At 45.3% G+C, this 22,780-nt stretch overlaps 1 protein-coding gene and 1 long non-coding RNA gene across 4 annotated transcripts in view; one reads left to right on the forward strand and one right to left on the reverse strand.

The window, feature by feature from the left end:
* The window catches only part of ZBTB16 (zinc finger and BTB domain containing 16), a 392,305-nt gene extending 383,276 nt beyond the window's left edge, over window positions 1-9,029 (reverse strand). For 2 of the 3 annotated variants that reach the window (XM_069224392.1, XM_069224390.1), the window contains exon 1: window positions 8,906-9,029. The gene's annotated coding sequence lies outside the window, so the exon portion shown is untranslated. Of the gene's footprint in view, window positions 1-5,152; window positions 5,411-8,905 lie in introns of those variants that run through there. The other variant, XM_069224391.1, reaches the window with a different exon arrangement.
* Window positions 9,030-9,058: 29 nt separating this feature from the next.
* LOC138284993 (uncharacterized) overlaps window positions 9,059-22,780 on the forward strand; it is a 49,374-nt gene continuing 35,652 nt past the window's right edge. Inside the window, exon 1 of the long non-coding RNA XR_011201489.1 lies at window positions 9,059-9,208. This is a non-coding gene — a long non-coding RNA (uncharacterized lncRNA). The remainder of the gene's footprint in view (window positions 9,209-22,780) is intronic.

A 22,780-nucleotide genomic window follows, 5' to 3' on the forward strand; every position in this document is an offset into this window, starting at 1 on the left:
TAACATTGGCCACCTTAAGACTAAATGCATAGACAGTCTTTTACAGTGCCTCATAAAATTTATCAAATCGTTTTTTTCTTCACCAATTATGCTGGGTGTTTTGTTGCAGGACAAACCTCAGGATTGGATGATGGATCAGATGTTGGGAAGCCATTGCACAGCTGGATGGGACACTCCGTTACAGATGGGTTACTGGCTAACCTCATCTCACTAGCCACAGTTGTGCCAAACTGATTCAGAAGACCAATTCATGGTTAGAAGATGGCCATCTGCCTTGAGATTGAACGAGGTGTATAGTCAAAGGGGAGATGAACAAGAGACCAGAATTCAAGGAGATCATCAGCTGGGAAAGAGCCATGGAGAGCACGTGGCATTGGCCAGTGCAGGGACAGCCCAAGAAAGGAAATTGATAGGTATGCATCCTCAATCAGAGCTTTAGGCAGAGTGAGAAAGGCATCCTCCAGCCAGGGCTCCAATGAGAGGGCAGGAGGGCACTGTTGGAAGTGGTACAGCTGACCAAGAACTCTTGGGCATGAGGGGTCGGGAAGAGTAGGAGACCGCTGAACTAGAAATCAATGTCACTTGGGATCCATAGTCAAGAGCCCAGGTGAGGAGGTAACTTGTGAGACCGATCACTGAGTGAGGAGTAATTTCGGGGATAGCCCCGTCTTAGTGACAAAAGGCCTTGAGAGAGGTACTTTTAGAACATGACTGACTGGCTTTGGTGTTAGTCTGGTAGGCCCCCTCTCCAGTTTACCAAAGTATGGATGTTTTACCGTGATTAGACACCATTTCAATACTGCCCACTGTGCTTAAAGAAGGAGAGCGGGATAAAAGGGAGGAATAAGGTCAGTAGAGAAGAAAAGTGGAAGAAGGGATGGAGAGAGGAGAAAGGAATGCCACAAAACAATGAATGGAGGGAACCTAGAAATGAAGTGGAGAGAAAAGAACTGCAGCAGAAAGTAATAAAGGAAGGGAAAAAAAGAAATAAGAGGAGATACAAAAGGAAAGAAGCACATGAGAAGTGGCTGAAAAGGGTGAAAGTGTGAGAGGAGAGTAAAAGGAAAAATAGATAAGAGGAAGGTAGAGAAAGTGTGAGAAAGGGAGAAAGAAGAGGGATAATAGGAGAGAACGGGGTAAGAAGAGAAAAAGAAATCTGAGAAATGGGAAAAGAGAACTGGAATGGGGTGGACATTGGTGAAAAGGGGCAAAGGGAGGCAGCAGTCAGGAGAAAGAATGAAATGTGGTCCAGAACAAAATTAGTTTAAAGATTTCAGGATGAGTTAAAGAAGAGGACAGCATAAAATGTAAATAAAAGAAGAAAGTGTGGAGATGAAAAAGGTTAACGAAGTGGGGAAGGGTGTCAGATGGAAATCAAAAAGAAGGAATAAAGGGAGCGATGGGAGAAGGTCAGCAATTATAGAAGAGAGAAACTTAAGATGCTATGAATGAAGGTAGCAAGAGAAGGAGCATCATGAAGGAGGCTGGGTTCAAAGGACAAGAGGAATAGGTGATAGAAGGAAAGGAAGGGCCGTGCGAGCTCTTGGGACCCCCTACCTGAGCCACAAGCCGATCAAGTGACCTCCTCATCATCAGTGTGTCCAGTGAGGACAGGATCGTCCCATCTCTAGCTCTGCTCTGAGGGCCAGAATATTATGTCAACCCCTTCCCTCCCGTAGACTCCAGGTACTGCAGCCCCATAGCATGACTTCACCTCCCGCTCCGCGGTGGGAACCACCATGAGCTGCTTGACATAGTATCTCAGTAAACCTGAAAACAGTGGCGGCTCCTCTGCTACGGCGGGGGGCTGCCCCCAGCAGCTGAAGACTTGAAAAATAAAAACGATAATAAACTATGTTTATTATATTTTTATTTTTCAGGGCCGTGGGGGTGACAAGCACCAGGGGGAGTGGTAGGTGCACTCCCCTCCGTGCGCACGTGTGTTTGGCTGGCCGTCTCAGGATGGCCAAAAACACATGCACAGTGAGCTGTCTCCAACCAGGCACTGTGTTGCCAGGTTGGAGAGAGCAGGTACAGGCTCCCAGTTTGCCTCGTGGCGCAAATCGAGAGCACTCAGGCCAATCCTGATTCTGCTCTCATACTGCCAGCAGCATGGCAGTAACATTAGGATTGGCCGCAGTGCAGGCTTGGAGCCTGTGCCTTCAGCGACAGACCCAGAAGAGAGGCAAACTGGCAGCAAGCATGTTTTTTTGGCGGTTTTTTTTGTTTGTCTTTTTTGTTTCCCGCCACTTTGCCCCGACTCCAGCTGCTACTGCCTGAGAAACCGATGAGTGACTCCCAACCTAGACAGTTTAGCACCCTCTCCCACCCAGCCCCCTTCCTCACCCCTTCCACAAACCTCTCAGTCTATCCAGCGTCAGTCACGTCTGTGTAGCTATTTCAGCCCTGGCTGGATACCAGTTTGGGTTTCACTCTTATGAATGCAGGACTACAAGTCCCAGAATGCAAATGAAAATAACTATCACTCGTAAACGTCATGGGATAGATAGCTTTGCATCTACTGCAAAAGGCCAAGTAGATTACAATGGGAGCACTGGCTGTTCCATGTCATACTACTACCAGCCGGAACACATCGTTTTTATTGTCCTCTGGGATTTGTGATGCCACATTTAAAAGTAAAACTATGAGTATGAAGATGCAAAGAATCGAAGTAGAGCTGGCTGAACGTCTAAGGCCTGTAATGTTGGCTGCTGGGGAGGAAGATATCACCTCTTTAGTTTATTACGGGCCTGCTATAAAAATGTAGATGCCACAAAGCATTTAAATCGTCAAATAATAAAAAGAAGCCTACCACCAATGTATACATGCAGTACAGTTATCACCCATCTCTTCAAATATGAGTTTATCGATGTGTATGATGTGAAATTCATAGCCCCCACTTCGTGCGTGGCACAGTGTAGCTCAGCATAAGGATGCGCGGTTTGTAGAATACATGCCCAGTGAAGTAAAAGGCACGGCGCCTTGAGCACAGACTTAGTGAGGTACTGATCTTGGCAAATGCTTGTTCGATAAGGGTTTCTTTCGAAAGCGCCTTAAACCACGTTCAAACAACACCCGATGCAGAGCCGATCTTTCTTGCAAGTCTTCATTTAAAAACGACATATGAAAACATGAAACGTTTATCCCATTGTAAGAATTAAACATTGCGCTTTCGCTACGACGTGTTTATATAAACGTATGTTAATTTTTGAAAAACTGAACACCCCGCCCGATCGGGTGTGCTCGCAAATATGCATTTGGAGGCACCACATGCGTAAACACCAAGTGGACCCATGTCAGCGGTGGCACATTTAGACAGTCCTGGGTTTTTAGCCACTACCTTGCATTGTGGGACGTGAAGTTCCACGTTTAACAATTTTGTGCTCAAAAACCAAAGCATGAAAAACGATGCAGAATGAAAGGCCAGAACTTGCTCATGGTATCAGACCTGACATGGGGCCCCCTAGCAGCTACATTGTATTATTCAAGCTATGGAATGGGTGAGAACCGTGTTAAGACTGAATCAATAAATCTATCATTCTTCCATGGGTCTCTAGAGTGTATAAATGAATAAACTCACACCTGAAGTGTTTTTATGTAAAAAAAAAAAAAAAAAAAACAATGTAAATAGCCGAGAACCCTCAGACATTCAGATGGTCTCATCGGCTGCAATCACCGTACCCCAGACAGCTGAGGAGCGCGTGGAAAATTGCAAACGATTTCACCTGAGTAAAAGGCACGTCCGAGTGTGCGCAGTTCACGCAGATGTGTGCACGTGCTGCAGGGACACTGGGCTACAATGCGGCTCGTGAACTGAGGTAAAGTTAAAGCGCCCAGCGTCCTGCCACTCGGCATCTTCTGCTGGATAATGTTTACCTTCACCCATCCCCCCTCCCCTCACTCGTCTCTGACAGTAAAGCCATCCACGCTCTCTGCACACGTGGTCTAGGACAGACCTTAACGCCACTCAGCGCTCGGACTGAAAACTCTAGCGACGCCTGCACACTCCCCCCGCGATTTAAAATGCACACGTTAAACGCCTGAAAACTGCACTGTTTGACAACTTTGTTTTGTGCAGCAAAACGCTACTGTAGTCGTGGACCCCAGCCAACGAAGATGATGATGATGAAAAAAGGGCGAGAAAGCACAGCAAAAACAGGGAATTATGAACCAAAATAAAGTGCCATTTGAAAGGGTGCCGAAAGCTGACACGACCCTTTGTCCAGGAATGCCCTGGAATGTTTTTTTGTCCAGAGGACGGCGCTGCCCATGGTGCAATTGTACACACAAGAAGGAACCCGGGGAGGGGGTCGGTGGGTTTCTCTTCTGCTAAGAGCGGGCGCTGTCCACAAAGGGCGCCTTATTTAACTTCAGGTTTCTACCAAGTGAACTTCCCACCATTGGCAGATTTAAGACACTGAGCGAGAAAAAACAATTTTAACAACAACAAAAAATCACCTCAGACATAACACATAATAAATTAGACGGGTTAAAAGCCGACTGTAAACAATGTAACACAGCTGAGTAAGCTAATGAGTAACATTGATAGATGATACAACCTAAGTAAAGATAATCCGCAAACAACAACAAGGCGAAACACCACCGCATAAACTACACAAAATGAAGCAAAAAATGAAAAGTAAAAGAAGAAAACTACACAAATATTAACATGTGAATGTTATTAAAAAAAACTACAAAAGCAAAAATAAATATTAAATGCCAAGCGTGGAAAGTGATCAGCAGGAAAAGCAGCAGGCAATTGTAATGTACATAAAAAAAATATATTGAACTTCAGACTACAAACGGAACAAAATATACGCAACAAGTAGCCAGAATAAACGATAAATCACGTTAAATATTAGGTGGACTGGTAAAAAAAAAAATATATATATATATATATATATATATATATAATCATCAAATGCAAAATAAAAACCAGGACATCAAGCAGAAGTGAAGAAATATGAGTGAGAACCTAAGTGGCATTAAACACCAAGTAGAAACTACACAAAAGAATGTACATTAAAGACTAAACTGAACAAACATAACACGCCAAGATGCCAAGTAAAGCCAAATAAAATCATTAAAGTTACAGCTATGGTTAAAGCAAACACGTCAAAACCATGAAATTCAACAAAGAGGGCCTCTGTACCTTAGCTTTGAAACACAGGACGCTCTTCACAGATAACACAGGCTATGACAAAAGCACTGAAGTCGGGAATGGGGGCGGGATGCACGAGACTTAGACCCCAAAACTGAAAGTTCGAGCCAGCCCGCTGAGTAACCAATAATTCATTAATCTCTGCAATGCCTGCTTCCCAGATCAGACAGATATTTAACAGCCATCCGTTTCCCTGAGACGCCTCACACCTCATTGTGAGTGATAACATGTTGAATGGGGAGCGAGAGGCGGGGAGGGGGTGGGGACCATCAGCCGGGCGGTGCACCGCTGAGCCTTTGCACCGGAGAACGCTGCTGTTTGTTTTCTTTCACCAGGAGAGAGGGTTGACGGGAGGGGGCGAGGGACATCTCTTAAACCGAACAAAAGCTGCCTTGAGGAGTGGAAAGGGTTAATTAGTGAACTATTAAAAAGGCTTTATCAGTTGTGTATTGCGATTGATAACGCGGTGGGGGGTTTAGCCCCCCCACCCCCTCACAAACACCTACTGGGTGTATTGCTTTGGGGGTAATGGATAAACACAATCAGAATAATAATAAAAAAGCAAAATATGGTACAATAGCCGTTGAACTCCTAGTATAAAGGAGGGGCTGGGGTGTTTGGGGGGGGGGAAGGGGTCGTTAGTTAAACTGACAGGATCGGCGATCTCTTGCACCAAGTTTGCGTTTTCTCCTCCTCTTCCCTTCGCAGATTCGTGGGTTTCAAGTATTCAGAACTGTCCGCCCAAAATCACCACAGTGTGCCACACACCTCCACGAATCTTAGATACATTATCCACCCCATATTATTTTTTAACGGAGTGAGGCAAACGCATCACAAAACAGAGATCAACATAGAAAGTACTGAAGACAAGACAGCTGAGAGAGTCCAAACTGTGGACAATTGAAAAGAAAGCAAACAGAAAAAAACACAGGGGAAGAAGCTAAGCACTTTAACTGCGAGGTTTCCGGGGCTTCTTGGGATGATTTTTGCGTAGATAAAATAAGTAAAATATGTATTATCTCTTGTCCCCGGAGCCACTCTGTACATACAAGGGGAACTCTAACCGACCCAATCCGGCTCTCTCGTCCAACAGCAAAAATACATCTGCGAGTCCCTAGAATGAGGTAAGCGGACAGAGTGTCCCCGTCTACAGTAGCCTCAACTACCCCCAAGCGTTGGCTTGTGATCTACTTCAAAACGAGACACGCTGACAAATCACAAACCAGAAATGTGCAACACCCCTCATTTTTTAAGGGGATGGGGGTAGTACAATGTTGACTGTCCCGTCAGATGGATGGATTATTAGCATTTGCTTATACAGCTCGGTTTATGCGCACAAGCACAAAACACAAGCGACCGAACATGCCAGCGAGTCAAGCACTAAGCTTCGAAGCACACATCACACCAAAAGGCAGCGAGTATTGGGGGGGTATGAGAAAGAGGCGGGGAAGCGCGAGTGTGGGGTACATTGGTACTTCTGCCACAGCTGAAATGTGCACTGTAGAAGCACTAACACACGCAGAACAACAGCATCGCTTCACAGGGAGTTCCATGGCACGGCGAAACGAGGAGCTACATGGAACTCACGTGGCGCGCAGTCCCTGGGTGCACCAATTAGTAATCACTAATGTGCATCTCACATGGGGGCCACGAGAGGGTGTGCAGAGCTTTTTTTTACGGGGTCTTCAGGGCGAAAAAGAGGAGTTGTGCTTCCCCTCCCGACAGAATGTGCAGGGCACGAGAAAACACCCTCGTGAAACAGAGATGGGGTGACCCTGTAAAAAAGCAAAGGAAAACAATACCCGCTCCTTAAACACCAAGTACGAGCGCGTGTTTAAGGAGCTCTGCCTGGGCTTTAATTCCAGTACGAACGTTACGGAGTAACGGGGTTATCTTGGAAATGTTTCACTCAGCGCGCACCACAGTGGTTGTTTTACACGGTTGTAGCTTGCAGACTCCCACGGTGCACATGCAGGACCCCCTCGTGTGAGGAGCACTGCGCTCCCTGTGTGCGCGCGTGTGCGTGGGGAGGGGGCTCTTCGCAGTGTAAGAAGCGCAGGTGCCACCGCGCCACAGGAGGCACCAGATGCAAAAGGTGCTCGGCTGACGGAATTACTGTAAATGCCAGGGTATCAACCGCTGCAAGTGTCACTGGTGCAAGTGCAGGTTTTCCCACGTGTCCCGGTGACCTGCGCTGCTAGCCCTGGTAGCGCATCTGGTGCCAGAAGTTGTGGAAGTGCCCGAGTGCACCGCCCTGGTCAGTACCGTCAAGTGCCTATGTTGCAGGTTGGTGTGGTCAGTGTAAGCGCCACCTGCAAAGAACCGTGACACTTAACGAAACCTGTGAGTGCTGGAGCCAAGCATCCCTGGGGTGCAGGGGGGCTCCTTGGTACTTTCAGATTATCTGCTGCTTATTGTGCATGATATAGCGAAAATGCAGGATGCTGAAAGTGCCTCTGAGGCAGGAGACTGTTGCTGCACACTAGCCGATAGCGTAGTACTTTCCTCCCACGTGTGGTAAATCGTGGCACTGTCAACCTCTCTGAGGTTTTAAGTGCTGTCACTTGTCAGTGCAGTCAGTGTGCCTCAATTGCGGCATCTGCACCCCGCGAAGGCTACTGCTTTGCCATCTCCACCCTTCGGTGGCAGCAAAGCGCCCAGACACCATAGCTACCCTCAGTGTGCTTCAACAAAGTGTCCACTGTAGTTAGTGCCACTTGTACGGTATGGTGGAAGAGGTGTCGGGCAGACGCCTGCACCTGTACCAGGAGCGTATACACCCTAAGCCCCCGCGACCCTCGGAGAAGTGCAGACTGTAACAAGTGACCCAGCACTACGGCTGCCCCCAGAGCCTTGAGGCGAAGGAGCTGCAGGATGCGTGATGTGCCACTAGTGCGAGCTGCGGTAAGCGCTCCGAAGCGGTCATTGTCTCGAGTGTATAAGGCGGATGTTGCATTCCGTGCACATTGTGCAAGCGCTCCAGCACTGTATTCGCCCAAATGGACTGGCCGCAGCCAGCAGGATGATGCGAATGCCCCGGGTGCAGGTCAAAGTAAGTACCCAGCACATCCGATACGATGTTTGCCCTGGGAGTATCAGATGAAGGGGCTTTATGTTGATGCAGGTGTCCCTGGTGCAGAGCGAGGCAAGTGCTCTGCAAAAGTTGCTTCAAGTGTTCCAGTACTATATTTATCCCCTCGTACCGCCGCCAGGTGAAGTGGGTCAGGAAATGTGTTCAATGGGCAGCAGGTGGACGTTTATAGCTCTTGTACATGTTGCCGATAAGTATAACTGATGCAGTCATTCTAGCGCCTACAATGCAACTGTTCCAGTGCAAGGGATGCCCCCGGGCGTAACTAATGAATGCTAACCTTCTAGGTACAGATAAAAGTTGAATTGCAATAAATGTGTCGTAAGTGTTAGATTATGCAGAGTGAGGCAAATGCCTCGATCCAGCCAGCGTCCACTATTCCTGTTGCACATGTCAGTGATGCAGACAAAAGCCTCATCCTATGAAGTGGTAATTGTGCCAAATTCAGATTGAGGTGATGGTTCTATGTGCAAATTGTGGAAAGTACGCCTGATGCAGCCAAATGTAAGCGGACTTAGTGCAGTTTAAGAGAAGTGCTCCCATGCATTCTGCGCACAATGTAGAGTGAGATGAATCTCGCTTACCACCGAGCAAAGAATAAGCGCTACCAGGGCAGGGACCCTCCGAGCCCCCCTCCCGCGTCCCTCACTCACCGGCGCGGGCGAGTTGTCCGTGCAGCCGGCTCCCCATGCCTCCGCTCCGCTCTGTGCGGTTCGCAGCGCCCGCTCTGTCTCTGCACGAGCTCCGCGCAGCGCTCAGCAAATCAACAGCCCGTGACGTCAGCGCCTCGCGCCCGTGGAGCCGAGGATGGTGGCGCGCGCCGCCACAAGACAGAGCAGAAGCCGGGTACGCGAGGAGGCTGCGCCCAGCGCCGGCGTCTTAGGGGCAGGACACATGGGTCCGCGCTTTCCCAACCAGACCGAGCAGTGCACCCTGTGGCTGTGCTTCCCTGACAGGTAACGTGCTTCAGTAGCCAGGTGCTCGTGGGCCCGTGTAAGAACAGCTCCGTTATGCTACTACAGTTCACGACGGAGCAGTACTTCATGAGGCCACGCTTACTACCCTCTACAGAGCCACACCCACGAACTGTGCACCCCCAGTCCTGTCATGCTAGGTACAAAGGCCAACTTTAGTACTTGTGGTGCCCTGTGTGACAATCTATTTAGGAACAGCCCCACCCACCTACACACCTGATCTCCTCGGATTCCCGCACTACCCGGTAAAAGTGCCCCTTACTCTCCATAGCTCCTCTCTCACCTACATCTAATTTATTTTAAAGCTCATTCTAAAGGCCGGCTTTACTAATCAACTCAGCTACTCACATAAAGTATACATCTGTTCTTTGTAGCAGGCATATTAACCCTCTGCACTACCTTTTGGCGAGTCAAAACTTCCACTGAATACAACTCCGATCTCGCAGGAACATTAATCACAAGAGTTACTCTGCCATTTTTATTGTTGCCTGACAGCACATGGAACCCTGCTTCAGGTGCTTTTAAATTGTAAATTATTGCTGTGAGAAGCTGGCCTGGTTTGTAGTGGGTACCAGAGGTACTTACACCCTATACCAAGTCCAGTGACACACCTTAGTGAAATGTAGGCAGTGTCTAGCAGCTTAGGCTGTCTAGGGGTAGCTATAGCAGAGCAGCCAAGGCTGAACTAGGAGACGTGCAAAGCTCTTGCAATATCACTATTGTCACACAGTACTTAAACGCAATAAATACAATACTCAGTGTTACCAAAAATAAAGGTACTTTATTCTAGTGACACAAGGCCAAAAATATCTTAGAGGCAATAATCCTTCTGGAGGTAAGTATTATACACAATATATACACTAGAAACCAAAATCAGGTAAGTAAACAGTCATAGTGCAAACAGTGAAAAACACAATAGATTGCAGTGGGCATAGGGGCAACACAAACCATATATTAAAATAGTGGAATGCGAATGTCAGCCCCCCCCTCCCCCAGGAAAGTATAGTGTGCAGAGGGGCGCTGAGAGTGTAAGAAAACACCAAAGGAAAGTAAAATACCACACCCCACAGCCCAGGAAAAAATGAGCAAAGTACAGCAAGTTTCTTCAGAACACTAGAAGTCGTGGTAAAGGATTATGCAAAAACCAAGCAAGACTACACAAAACCAACAATGGATTCCTGGACTTGAAGACCTGTGCAGAGAGGAGACCAAGTCCAGAAGTCGATAAAGAGTCCAGGAAGAACAGGAGCCCCTTCCAACCTAGATGAAGGTGCAAAAGTGGATTAGAAGAAAAGTACAGAAATGCACCAAAGAAAAAAAAGCGATGTCCCACGTCGAGTCATTGGACGCAGGCTGTTTTTGTAGCTGGATTCCGCCAACAAGCCTTGGTTCACGCAAGGATGCTTTTTGCGTCAAATAGGTGCTGCCTGGGCCCAGGAGGGACCTGGGTGTCTCGACTCGGACTGAGGAAACATAGGGCGCTCTCACACTTCAGGGAGCACTCAGAAAACCAGGCAGCATCCAAAGGAGTCCCAGGACATTGGGACCAAGGAGTTGCAAATTGCTGTCATCGCAGCACTACACAAAGGGATCCCTCACAGCCAGAGTACAACTCAGGGAGCTGAGCGTCGCAGGATAGAGTGCTGGGTACCAGAGCTACGCTGTGCACGAAGAACTTTTGGAAGAAGTGCACAGAAGCCCAAGGAGCTGCAGAAGACGCAGTGCACAAGGGTGCTGTCTAGCATGGGGAGGCAAGCTCTTAACTCCACCAAATTTGGACAGCTGGACCTTTCGATGGTAAGGATCACTTCAGGCCACCACCTATGTTCCAGGGATCACGCTCATCGATAGGAGAGGAGTCCCAGAGTACCGGTTGTCGTTGCAGAGAGGTGCCTGCTGAATCAGGGACGGGAGATTCCTTCGGTCCTTCTGGTGCAGAGTGAAGACAGACCGTCATCAGAGCGTGCACAACCTGGAAACTGTTGCAGTTGCTGTCTGGAGCTGAAGTTGCAGGGTCACAGTAGCCCTTTCTGGATACTTTGTTGCAGTTACAGCGGTTCCTGGAGCAGTCTGCAGTTAATCAGACGGTCAGAAGCTGAAGCAGAGGATGCAGAGGAGTCCTGGTGGAGTCTTGCAAACCGAATCCGAGGAAACACCCAGAGGAGAGACCCTAAATAGCCCTGAGAACGGAATTGGCTACCTACCCAGCTATGCACCTAGCAGGAAGGGTCTCTGACGTCACCTGCAGGCACTGGCCACTCAGATGCTCCCAGAGGGTCCCCACACCTTGCAACCCAAGATGGCTAATGCCAGGGACACTCTGGAGGAGCTCCGAACACCACCTATGGGGTGGTGATGGACAGGGGAGTGGTCACTCCCCTTTCCTTTTTCCAGTTTCATGCCAGAGTAAGGACAGGGGGTCCCTGAACTGTTGTAGACTAGATTATGCAAGGAGGGCAAAGTGCCCTTCAAAGCATTTCCAGAGGCTCTGGGAGGCTACCCCTCCCATGCCTGTAACTCCTATCTCTAATTGTAGAGGGTGTAAGACCCCTCTCTTAAAGGAAATGCATTGTTCTGCCTTCCTGGGATTGAGCTGCTCAATCCCCAGGAGGGCAAAAACCTGTCTGTGAGGTGGCAGCAGCTGGGGTTGCAGTGGGATCCTCTGAGAGCTGGTTTGGCAGTACTGGGGGCCTATGGTGGAGCCCCCAAGGTGCATGGAATTGCCCCCCCAATACCAGATTTGGATTGGTGGTTCAGTTTCACAGTTTTAGACACCTCACATGGTCATATTCGGAGTTACCATTGTGAAGCTACATATATGTAGTGCACCCTGCACTCACAAAGTCTGGGAAATTGGTCCTGGACAATGTGGGGGCATCTTTGCTAGTGAAAGGGTGCCCTCATACACAGTAACTTTGCACCTACCCTTCAGTAACTGAAGGTTAGACATATAGGTGACTTATAACTTGCATGGTGCAGTGAAATATTGTGTGCACTATTTCACTCAGGCTGCAGTGGTGGTCCTGAAGGAGTGTTTGTATGAGCTTCTTATGGGTGGCAAAAGAAATGCTGCAGCCCATAAGGATCTCCTGGAACCCCAATGCCCTGGGTACCTAGATACCATATACTAGGGACTTAAAAGGGGGTTCCAATAATCCAATCTGAACTGGGATATGGAGTCACTAAACTATAGTGACAAATTTGGTAAACAGAGAGAGCATAAGCAGTGGAGTTCTGGTTAGCAGAACTCCAGTGACACAGTCAAGCATACTGACAACACACATAGGCCACAAACTATGAGCACTGTTGTCCTGACTAGCTGGATCCCAGTGAGACAGTAAAAACATACTGACAAACAGGTAGAAATTGGGGATAACATGCCAAGAAGGATGGTACTTTCCTGCAATTGCCAAACACACCGCCTCCCCTGAGGTCAGCGCCAAGTGCAGCCACACCAGTCACACCTCCCTAAATCTGGCCCTGGTCGGTAGGATCGTACAATACAGAGCAAGATTAAACTCTATCACCGTGCACCCCTAAATCTTCAGGCAAGCAGTTCATGCATCTTCCACCCTGCACTTCTGGGTCAATCTCTTCCCAACCCTGCCACCAGGGGCTGCTCCTCCATAAAAGCATAGGTGCGTCACCCACCAGCAGCAGCTGCAAAACCTTTAAAAAAAAAAAGGATAATAAATTATGTTTATTATCCTTTTCTTTGAAAGGGGCGGGCCACGGGGGGTGGCGTGCACTGAGGGGGAGTGTGCAGCATTCCCCCTCACTGCGCATGTATGTTCGGCCGGCTGTCTCGGGCTGGCCAAACACACATACGCACAGGGCTCTCTCCAGCCCAGCAGCACAGTTGCTGGGCTGGAGAGAGCCTGCACAGGCTCCCAGTCGGCCTGGGAGTGCCCTGGCTGGGCGCTCCCAGCCAATTGTGACGTGTTAGAATAGCGCAGGGCAGGCTGGGAGCCTGTGCCTGGAGTGACAACGCGGGAGAGAGGAATGGCGCAAGGCAGAAAAGGTACGTTTTTTGTTGTTGTTTTTTTTAAACTTTAATATTTAAATGTATTAATGCTGCCCTGCCCCCAGGAGTTCCCGTGAGCCTCTACTGCCAGCCATATCGTAGTAGACCAGTGGTTTTCAAACTTGTTAATACCCCTCCAAGTGGGGGAAAAAAAATCATTGCCCCCCCCCCCCCAGATTTTTTCATAACTATTCTATTAAGTTGGCAATGTTTAAATAAGTCTAGACTTATTTAAACATTGCAGTTAAGTTCTATTACCTTTTTACAAATGCAATAAAAAAAATTCTTCTCAAAACAAAACACTATTATCTGCATAATCCTTCTTTTGGCCAGTGCCTGGTGGCCCCCTTGGGATCACTTGAACCCCCCTAGGGGGGCCCGCCCCCCAGGTAGAAGACCCCTGTACTAGACTGAACACAGCACTCCGACGCTGTGTATATCTAGCCCTGCGTTCTGACACCACGTTAACTATGCTCTACATTATTTGGTCCTTGCTTCCCCGACCCTAAACCTCTAAATGGTCCATGGGCACTGGACTCCTGTTTCTGTGTATCTCAGATAGACAGTGTTCCCCTGAACGGGACACTGCATGTCATGCCGTATGCCCTTGGTTCTCTTTCAACCCAGTGTTGTCCTACTAGGACAGTACTGCCTGAGCATTTGTGACATGAGACCTTGCTTCCAGGAACAGTGTAACTCCAGTCCTGCACTCCTCTGTCCATGCATTCATAGCCTCATAATAGGGTGGTATACTATCAAGTACAGCGCTGAGGTACTGCGCCTCCATCCTGCACCCAGACATCATGCTTCCCAAGCTATATGCTAACTTTCACCACTTCATTTCAACCCCATGGTCTGTGTATCCCTAACCCTACTGTGCTAGATCTGGATGAGCCCCACAACCGTGCTTCTGCAGCCTTGCTCTCCTGGGTCTCTGCACATTTCCTCTCAGTCTTATGGAATGGTGCAGCACTGTGCTCAATAATGTGCTGACATGGCCGTGTACACCCAGATCTATGCACGTCAGCCATGCTTCTTTAAAACGATGTGTACCTAGCTATGTGCACCTGGGCCAGAATATCAACAGCTCGATACTCCTGGATCGCTGCTCCCCAAGCTCTGTCCCCATCCCGGTTCTTTTAGGACCATGCTGCACTGAACCGCATGCCCCTAGACAGTGAATTCACAGGTCTGTGCTCCCGGATGTATGTTACTCCAGCCGTTCTGCTTGAAGCAATGCGTTCCATTCCTTAGTCATGTTCTGATTTTCAGACTCACATCCATAATCCTTCAATCCTAGATTTGTGAATCCCTATTCCATGAGACCGTGCATTTTCTGCCCTGCACACTTAGGTCTGTAGGGCACCTACACTGCTTCCTGAAGTTGTGCATCCCAAGAACTTTCTGTGTGTTAGCACGCTTTCTTTGCCTTAAATGCTATTCATGTGGTGCATCAACAACTTGGACCGGGATCAGTGTAGTTCCAGTACAAACTTTGGTGCTCCATGAGTCGAACTGTCGCTCTCTTCCTTCAATAGCAGATGATAAACATTGTGTGCACTTAGCATAATCAAGTCCGCCAGGTATTCCAGTCAGGTCCTCGGGATGCAGGATGTTCAAGACCTTCCCCTCCCAAGATGTGTATTTTGGGGGAGGAGGTGGGGGCCCACTGCCAGTCTTGTGCATGGCCATCTGGTGTTGTGATGCCATGAAACGCACCTTCCCCCATAGGTCGTTCCACCTCTTCCTGATGTCGTCCCTTGTGCGTGGATGGTTGCCTACTAAGTTGACATTGTTGACTATTCTCTGCCACAACTCAATTTTCCTGGCAATCGAGGTTTGCTCTACCTGTGCTCCAAACAGTTGTGGCTCTACCCTGAAGATTTCATCCACCATGACCCTCAACTGTGAACCGTGGGTGCTTTTGTGGGGTCATAGTGGTGGGTGTTTAGTTGGTTGGAGTGGGGTTTTTTGTGTGTAAGGGTGCAGTGTGTGGTGATTGATGGGGTGTGGGTGGGGGATAGTGGGTGATGGAGAAATGTGGTGTATGTGTGTGGTAGTTATGTGTGTTTTGCATTGGTAGTGCAGTTGTGTTGTGTGTGCTGGGTGGGATGTGTATCTGTGCCTATGATGTAACAGTGCTATATGTGTGTATTTGCCTGTTCTCTGTGTATGTGTTAGTTGATTTTGTAGCAAAGGATTGTGGGCTGTGTTGGGGTGTGTTACATAGTGCGGTGAGTAGGTGTGTTTTTGGTGTTTGTATGTGTGTCAGGTGTGGGATATTCAAACTATCTAATGTGGTTGTGTGTTCTGACTGTAGTGGATTCTGTGCGCAGTGGTTCACACCGCCAATGATTTTCCACAGTGCAAGAACTGCTGTGCTGATTTGTGGCTCGTAATCTATTGGGTGGAATTGTGTCGGTGTGGCAGTGCTGGTGGTGGAACTATCTCTTTCCTGCCCTCCAGTGTCCTGGTGGTGTCGGATTTCTGAATGTGTTTTTGGCCATCTTCACGGTGTGAGTCGTAATGCGGCATTCGGATTACCGCCAACATGGCAGTCTTTTGGCAGCCGCCACAGCGGTAGTCTTCCGAAAAGACCGCAAAGTAGTAATGCGGCCGTTAATGTTTTAACTAACACAGAACCACAGATGTTCACCAGTTATAGTTATCTCGTGTACCTGTAACTTATCCCTTTGCCATGCACTAAATGTACTTTCACATTTACATCACTCATGATATATTCTATGACTGCATTGATAACATCCTTAATGATATCTGAGATGACATAATTTATAACTGTGCATGGTGGGGGCATGAGTTATAGTGAGTTTGTGTAGGAGTTGAGATAAGTATAATTGGTGAATTTAAGTGGTTTTGTTAGTTTAAAACGTGTAACTAGCATTTTCACCTAATTTTAAAGTTCCTTTAACCTATGTTTTTTTTGTCTTTTTAGGAAAAATAAATTCATTATTATATATATATCCAAAAAAGCACCCGACTTATCGAGGCTCAGTTGTGGCGGTCTTGATGTGGGATCGGGAATCCCATAAAATATTTCTAAGTTTTCTCACCCAGTCGGACAAAAATTCAAGACACCAAACGAGCAGTTCCAAAATATATTAAAGAAGTGAAAATGTTCTTCCTCCCAACGCGTTTCAGCCGTAGCCTTGTTCACGGATGGGGGTATGTTACACACAACAAGTATAAATACTAATACCAATACATAAACATAAACAAAGGACTCATACCACAGTGCTTGTGTGTATCACCTTGAAAACGTAAATGCCATCTTGTAAGGGTATATAACGCAAAATGCCTCTAGAGGGATATCAAAGGTGTATACAATTTGTTTTCTATCTAATTACCAGTTCACACATCATGTTATATCAACACAATTATTTATAAATATATGACATATATTTCAAATTACATATTCAATGATTGAACAAGTAACCTTCTATTGCATACTTAATGTATCCAATTAGTTTTAATACCCTTATCAAGATTAAACGTCTAAAACCCCCCCCAAAAAATAATTATAATTAAAATTCCAATAGTGATTTATGAAAAAATCTCCACCATCTCATCATAGAAGCTCGAAAAGTCCAGTACAATAATCAATTAGCTGCCAAGATGAGTATTCATCTCCTCACTTAAGTTTAACCCATTCGGAAACAGAGTCATAAATTTGATAATATATTTTGATTCAAGAACAAGTAACATTCTCTGTCTGCCTCCACCTCGTGAATTAAGTTTAATTTGATCACAGACCAGATATGTGAGTTGTCTTTCATCACCTTGATGTACTTCATGAAAATGTCGAGCCACAGGGTAGTTGCGATCAAAATTACGAATGGCTCGTACATGTTCTAGCATTCTCTTTTTCGCCTTGTGGATCGTGCTGCCCACATATATCTTATCACAAGAACAACGTAAACAATACACACAGAAATCAGTGTTGCATGTGAAAAATCCCTTTATGACATGCTCATTTTGACCAGCATCCCATGTTACATTTTTACAGTCTTTACTATATCTGCATGCTTTACACTGGTGGCAACAATAAAACCCTGAGATATCAGATCTCTCACTCTCGGATTTAGTGTTGCTCAGCACCATATTGGGACTGAGATTATCTCTGAGCGACCTACCCTTACGGAAAGTTCGTGCTGGGCTGTTGCACACAAACTCATGTAGATCCGGATCTGTCTGAAGGATGCGCCAACTCCTAGTAAGTGCTCGCCTCAAATTAAATGTTTGATTAGAGTAGATCGTAATAAACCTAATCTTCTCATCAGTAATGGTGCGTTGGTGCATACGGTATAGTAATTCTGACCTTGTCGTTCCCTCCACTTTCTCTACAGCCTGCCGGATAATATTGGCACTATATTCATTAAATCTTGAACACATGGTCCTGCATTCTTGATGGTATTTTTCATCAGTACTACATATTCGTCTTGCTCTTAAGAGTTCCCCATATGGTATACTTCTAATCAAGTTGGGGGGATGGGCACTCTTAGCATTCAGCAGGCTGTTCCCTGCTGTTGTTTTCCTGTAGAGCCTGGTATGTACCAGGTTGTTTTCCACATTTAATTCAACATCTAAAAACTGAATGGAAATACTTCTTTGCTGCTCACTAAGTTTAAGATTACATTGGTTGTTATTCAAAGTTGTCACAAAACTGAGTGCCGAATCTGCATCACCTTTCCAGATGATAAAAATATCATCTATATACCGGCACCATAACACCACATTGTCCTCGTAGTTGGTTATATTAGAGGATACTTGCTCCTCCCACCAGCCCATAAATAAGTTCACATAGCTAGGGGCGAAGCATGTACCCATCGCGGTTCCCTGGGTCTGCTTATATATTTGGCCATCAAATAGAGAAAAAAGTTGTTGGTAAGACAGTACCATATCATATCGCAGATCATTTCAGTATGCATAGATATGATAAAGATCTAGCTCTTAAATAATGTCTGACTGCTTTAAGACCTAGTTCGTTTTGGATAGAGGTATAAAGGCTGGTGACATCTAAGGTCAAAAATATAAAGTCATCTTCCCAGCCCAAACCATCCATCATTCTTACAAATTGTGTTGTATCCTTGACATAAGAAGGTAAGCATTCCACAAAGGGTCTGAGAAAAAAATCTATATATCGCGAAGTATTTTCGAGTAGTGAATCCATTGCTGACACAATCGGTCTACCAGGGGGATTTTGTTTGTCCTTATGCAATTTGGGCAGGAGATATAATACTGGGATTCTTGGGTGATCATATTTCAAAAAAAGGTATTCATCCCACTCTAGTAAACCCCTGTCCCTCCAGTCCACCAGTTTTCCATGATACTGGAGGCTGGACATTTTTAACTCCGTCTGATTGGCGTAGACATAGCAATTACGATCACTCAACTGGCGTGTTCCTTCCCCTAAATATTGCGTCTTGTTTAAGATAACTACATTGCCCCCTTTATCAGATTCACGAATGACAATATCTGGGTCCTTGTTCAGACTTTCCAGAGCCATTTTTTGTTTCTTGGTAAGATTATCATATTTAGCATTTCTAGAGCAATATCTCATTTTTTTAATTGATTGATCATATCTTTTTCAAAAACTTGAATGGCTTCACTCTGAACAGCTGGCAGAAAAATTGATTTAGATCTAAAAGGACTGGGACATGGCAACTCAGTTTCTCTGTCGAAATCGGCAGAGGAGGAGAGTCACTTGGCTCCAATATCGGAGCTACGCTCGCGGGTTTCCAAAACTGCACTATGCGATCCTCTATCAACTGGTTTGACACTCGTAGATCGCCGATACTCCCAAGATGGCGGTCGAGTTTGAAAACCCCAATACGGGCATAAAATTAAAAGTTGAATTGCCGTTCCCTATGGGGGCCAAGAGTCAAGGTTTTAAAGACAGTGTGCAGGAGCCTTCGACAATCAATAAAATAACCAAAAAAGCACCTGACTTATCGAGGCTCAGTTGTGGCGGTCTTTATGAGGGATCGGGAATCCCATAAAATATTTCTAAGTTACCCCTAACCAGCAAAATCTCACCCCAGGCTGGTGAAAGAACTCTGATGAAGGCCAATAGACCCTATGGCTGGAGATGTTATGGACACCCATAACCATGAATTTTCAGGCAAGGATGTTGATTTACCAAAAAACACGTTTACCTGTTTGGTGATGGAGGCCTCAGATTTTAACTAAAGATTGTACTTTTGTAAATAAAGATTTTCTGGTTGAGCATCCCTACATGTCTCCCTTCCCTGCAACATGAGGAGAAATACATTTCTATATCTATCCATCTATATATATATATATATATATATATATATATATATATCCATCTATATATATATATATATATATATATATATATATATATATATATATATACTAAGTTTTCTCACCCAGTCGGACAAAAATTCAAGACACCAGACGAACAGTTCCAAAATATATTAAAGAAGTGAAAATGTTCTTCCTCCCAACGCGTTTCCGCCGTAGCCTTGTCTTGAATTTTTGTCCGACTGGGTGAGAAAACTTAGAAATATATATATATATACTGATTCTAAAAAAAAAAAAGAACAGGATGGCAACAGAAATGCTGTTCTAATTGTCAACCCATTATTAATCACCATTTTTAGCCTGCCATTGAAATATTTTCCTTCAATCAAATATTGATATTAATCTCCTGGATTACTTAACCAGATTCAATCCAAGCAGTAGCATAGAAACGTCAGTGTATGGGAAGATCTCAGAACCTCCTTTAACTCAGACAGAGTAGGAGCATTTAATCTTCTAGACCTCTCCTCTGTTTTTGACACTGTGGTTTACCACAAAATGCTTCATAGAACTGACAACATTGTCATCCATGTTTTATCCTCTGAATATTCTGATTAATTTGCCTTAAAAGACTCCCTGATATTTCGGAGCACCATACCAGGCTTGCTTTGCAGATTTTCCTACACTTCTTTGCATACTTATTGATACTGTAAAGAATCCTCATTGAGGCACGAGATCATTCACACTCGTATGCCAGAGCCTTCTCGGGGATACTCCTCAAAAACACATTGGTGTCCAAGAACATTCTGAATGTTATCCCAGAATATTTAAATATTTTCACAGTTACTCTTATACATTCACCCTTGTATTTATGAGCATCCTCACTCATGCTAGTGAACATTCGCACTGCTTTTCAACAGGATCTTCCCTTATACTCATCAACCTTCTGGATAATATCTGCCAGGTACATTAGAGCTACAACTGAGAACACTTACTGACAGTTCACATGGAACAGTACTTCAGAGCTTTCTGATACTTGTGAGCATGATCCCTGATACTCTTGCCAGTTCTACACAACTATTTTGCTATGGCACTAGATAATTTTCACAGACACATGTATCTTCATACTGAGTTTCCTGAATCTATACCACTAAGCCTTTTATGTGATTACGAATGCTCCAGAGTATTCCAAATGACAAATCCTAGCAGTGTCAAGTCACTGATGCACTAAAGCATCATCAGTAATAACTTCTCAAGGATAACGGAGTACTCGTGGATCAATTTAAACGCACCATTAATGTACCAGACCATCCTCCTGGAGTTCTCAAACCCTGTCCGTGGTATTTAGATTCATCACTAATAAAACCGGGCAGCAATATTTGAATTTGTTTCAAATATGTTATCTAATAAGATACCACATGCAACAATTAAAAATACCGTTGATATTGCAAATTTGCCTCAACATTGAGCACCATGCAACTTAATATTGACAAACTAAATGTATGTTGACAATTTCAGGACCAGCACCTCCACAGTACTGCCAACACATATCTGTTTACACTATCCGCTTGCTACAGAGTCAAGATATGAACTGTCATTTTGACTTTGTATGTAGATACAGTGTTCCCCGACAGCAGGAAAAAATAAAACACCAGTGATGCCATATTTTAACTAAAGCTGGAATATAGTTTGTTGAGCAAAACAAAAAGTGATGGGTGTAATGCTTGACACATTCAATCAGGCCATGTGTTATAAAAACACAAAGGACTGATTTCTTATAGCCCTTTCAGTGTTAACAACTTTAGTAAAATTATTCATCCCATTTTCTTTTTTCTACCTGCAAAAAAAATATCGGTGCCTTTTTTGGTTAATGGGGTTTCACTGAGTACCACCCGAAGATGCAGTTGGAACAATATTCTTTTTCTCTGCAAAGACTCATTGCTTTTGATATTGTTTTAATTCGCTGTTCCTACGCTGAACGTGTGTTCATGCTATTATTTGCCCGAGGCTTTGGCCAGCGCTACCTTGGCCACAAGGGAAATGTCTCCTATAACTCAGAAATGATTTGCCATACTTATTAGTAGCTTCTTATGTCAACAAGTTTGCCAGTATGGGCAGTTGAATACCACCAGTCTTTACAATACCATTAAATTGGCTACATTTTCATGCCAATATTCACTGCGGTTCCATGTTTGCTCATTTCTCAGCTTTTTGAAATCTGTCTTCATTGCAAGTTGGTTTAATTCAGTCATTAATATCATACAATGGACACCACATGTGATCACATTATATATTTCTGGGAAGGCTTACCGTAATGCTGTTATTACAATCATAAATGCAATTACAGAGAAAACCAGTTTAAAACTCTGTCACCTTACCGCATTAGTCAGAAGTTCTTGTTTACTGTGAGATAGACGACCTACTAAGTCTTTCACCATCCTTCCACACTTTTCCACTGTGGCATGTGGTCCCATGCCTCCCTCTCAGTCCAACATTCTAATATCGCTGAGCTTTTCGGGGTGGGGAAGGGAATGTTGCATTCCTCCGATTTTCCAAATATCCTACTACTAATGGCCATATTGACAATTATCCCACTGAAATTGTTGATGTGTATAGTTAGTCTCTCCAGAGCCATCGTTTCCGAGATTTTCCAGCACCAAGAGTGCCATATGGGACAAGCCCCTTGTTTCTGTTGTTTGTCCAAGGCCTATTTATCAATTAATAACAGATGCTATATCAGCTTCTACTTTCCCCAGGGAATTTCCTGTCTATCAAGGAGGGTAGGCAGAGAACCGTTGTGCCTGGATCAGCTAGCAGAGGAAAACTCATTGTTTCTTTAATGGGAGCTAGAACCTACGTCCACTATATTGTAATTTCCCAGCAAACCCACCAACATCTCTTTGGACAGCTCTTCATTCAGAGCCCTTCCCCATTTAGTACTATTTGTCCAGCGCTTCTCAATGAGGAGGTAGTTTAGAAATCTGTAAAGGGCTAAACCACTCGTCTACTTGTTCTGCCAGGGTAGAAGTTTTCAAAGTGTTATCAAGCTTGATAATACTTTACAAACTTCTACCCTGGTGTTGGTGGTCCTACAGCTGCCTTTCTTTCCCCTGACTGGAGAGTCTAATGAAGAACCCTCTGATATCACAACCCTTTGGTCTCTAACAGTGTTTTTACTGTGTGCAAACAATATAATAAAATGTCCAGATCATCCAACATGCTTCCTTCCTCCAAATCAGAAAGATTGA

This window comes from Pleurodeles waltl, chromosome 3_1 (genome assembly GCF_031143425.1).
Source record: "Pleurodeles waltl isolate 20211129_DDA chromosome 3_1, aPleWal1.hap1.20221129, whole genome shotgun sequence".
NCBI lineage: Eukaryota > Metazoa > Chordata > Amphibia > Caudata > Salamandridae > Pleurodeles > Pleurodeles waltl.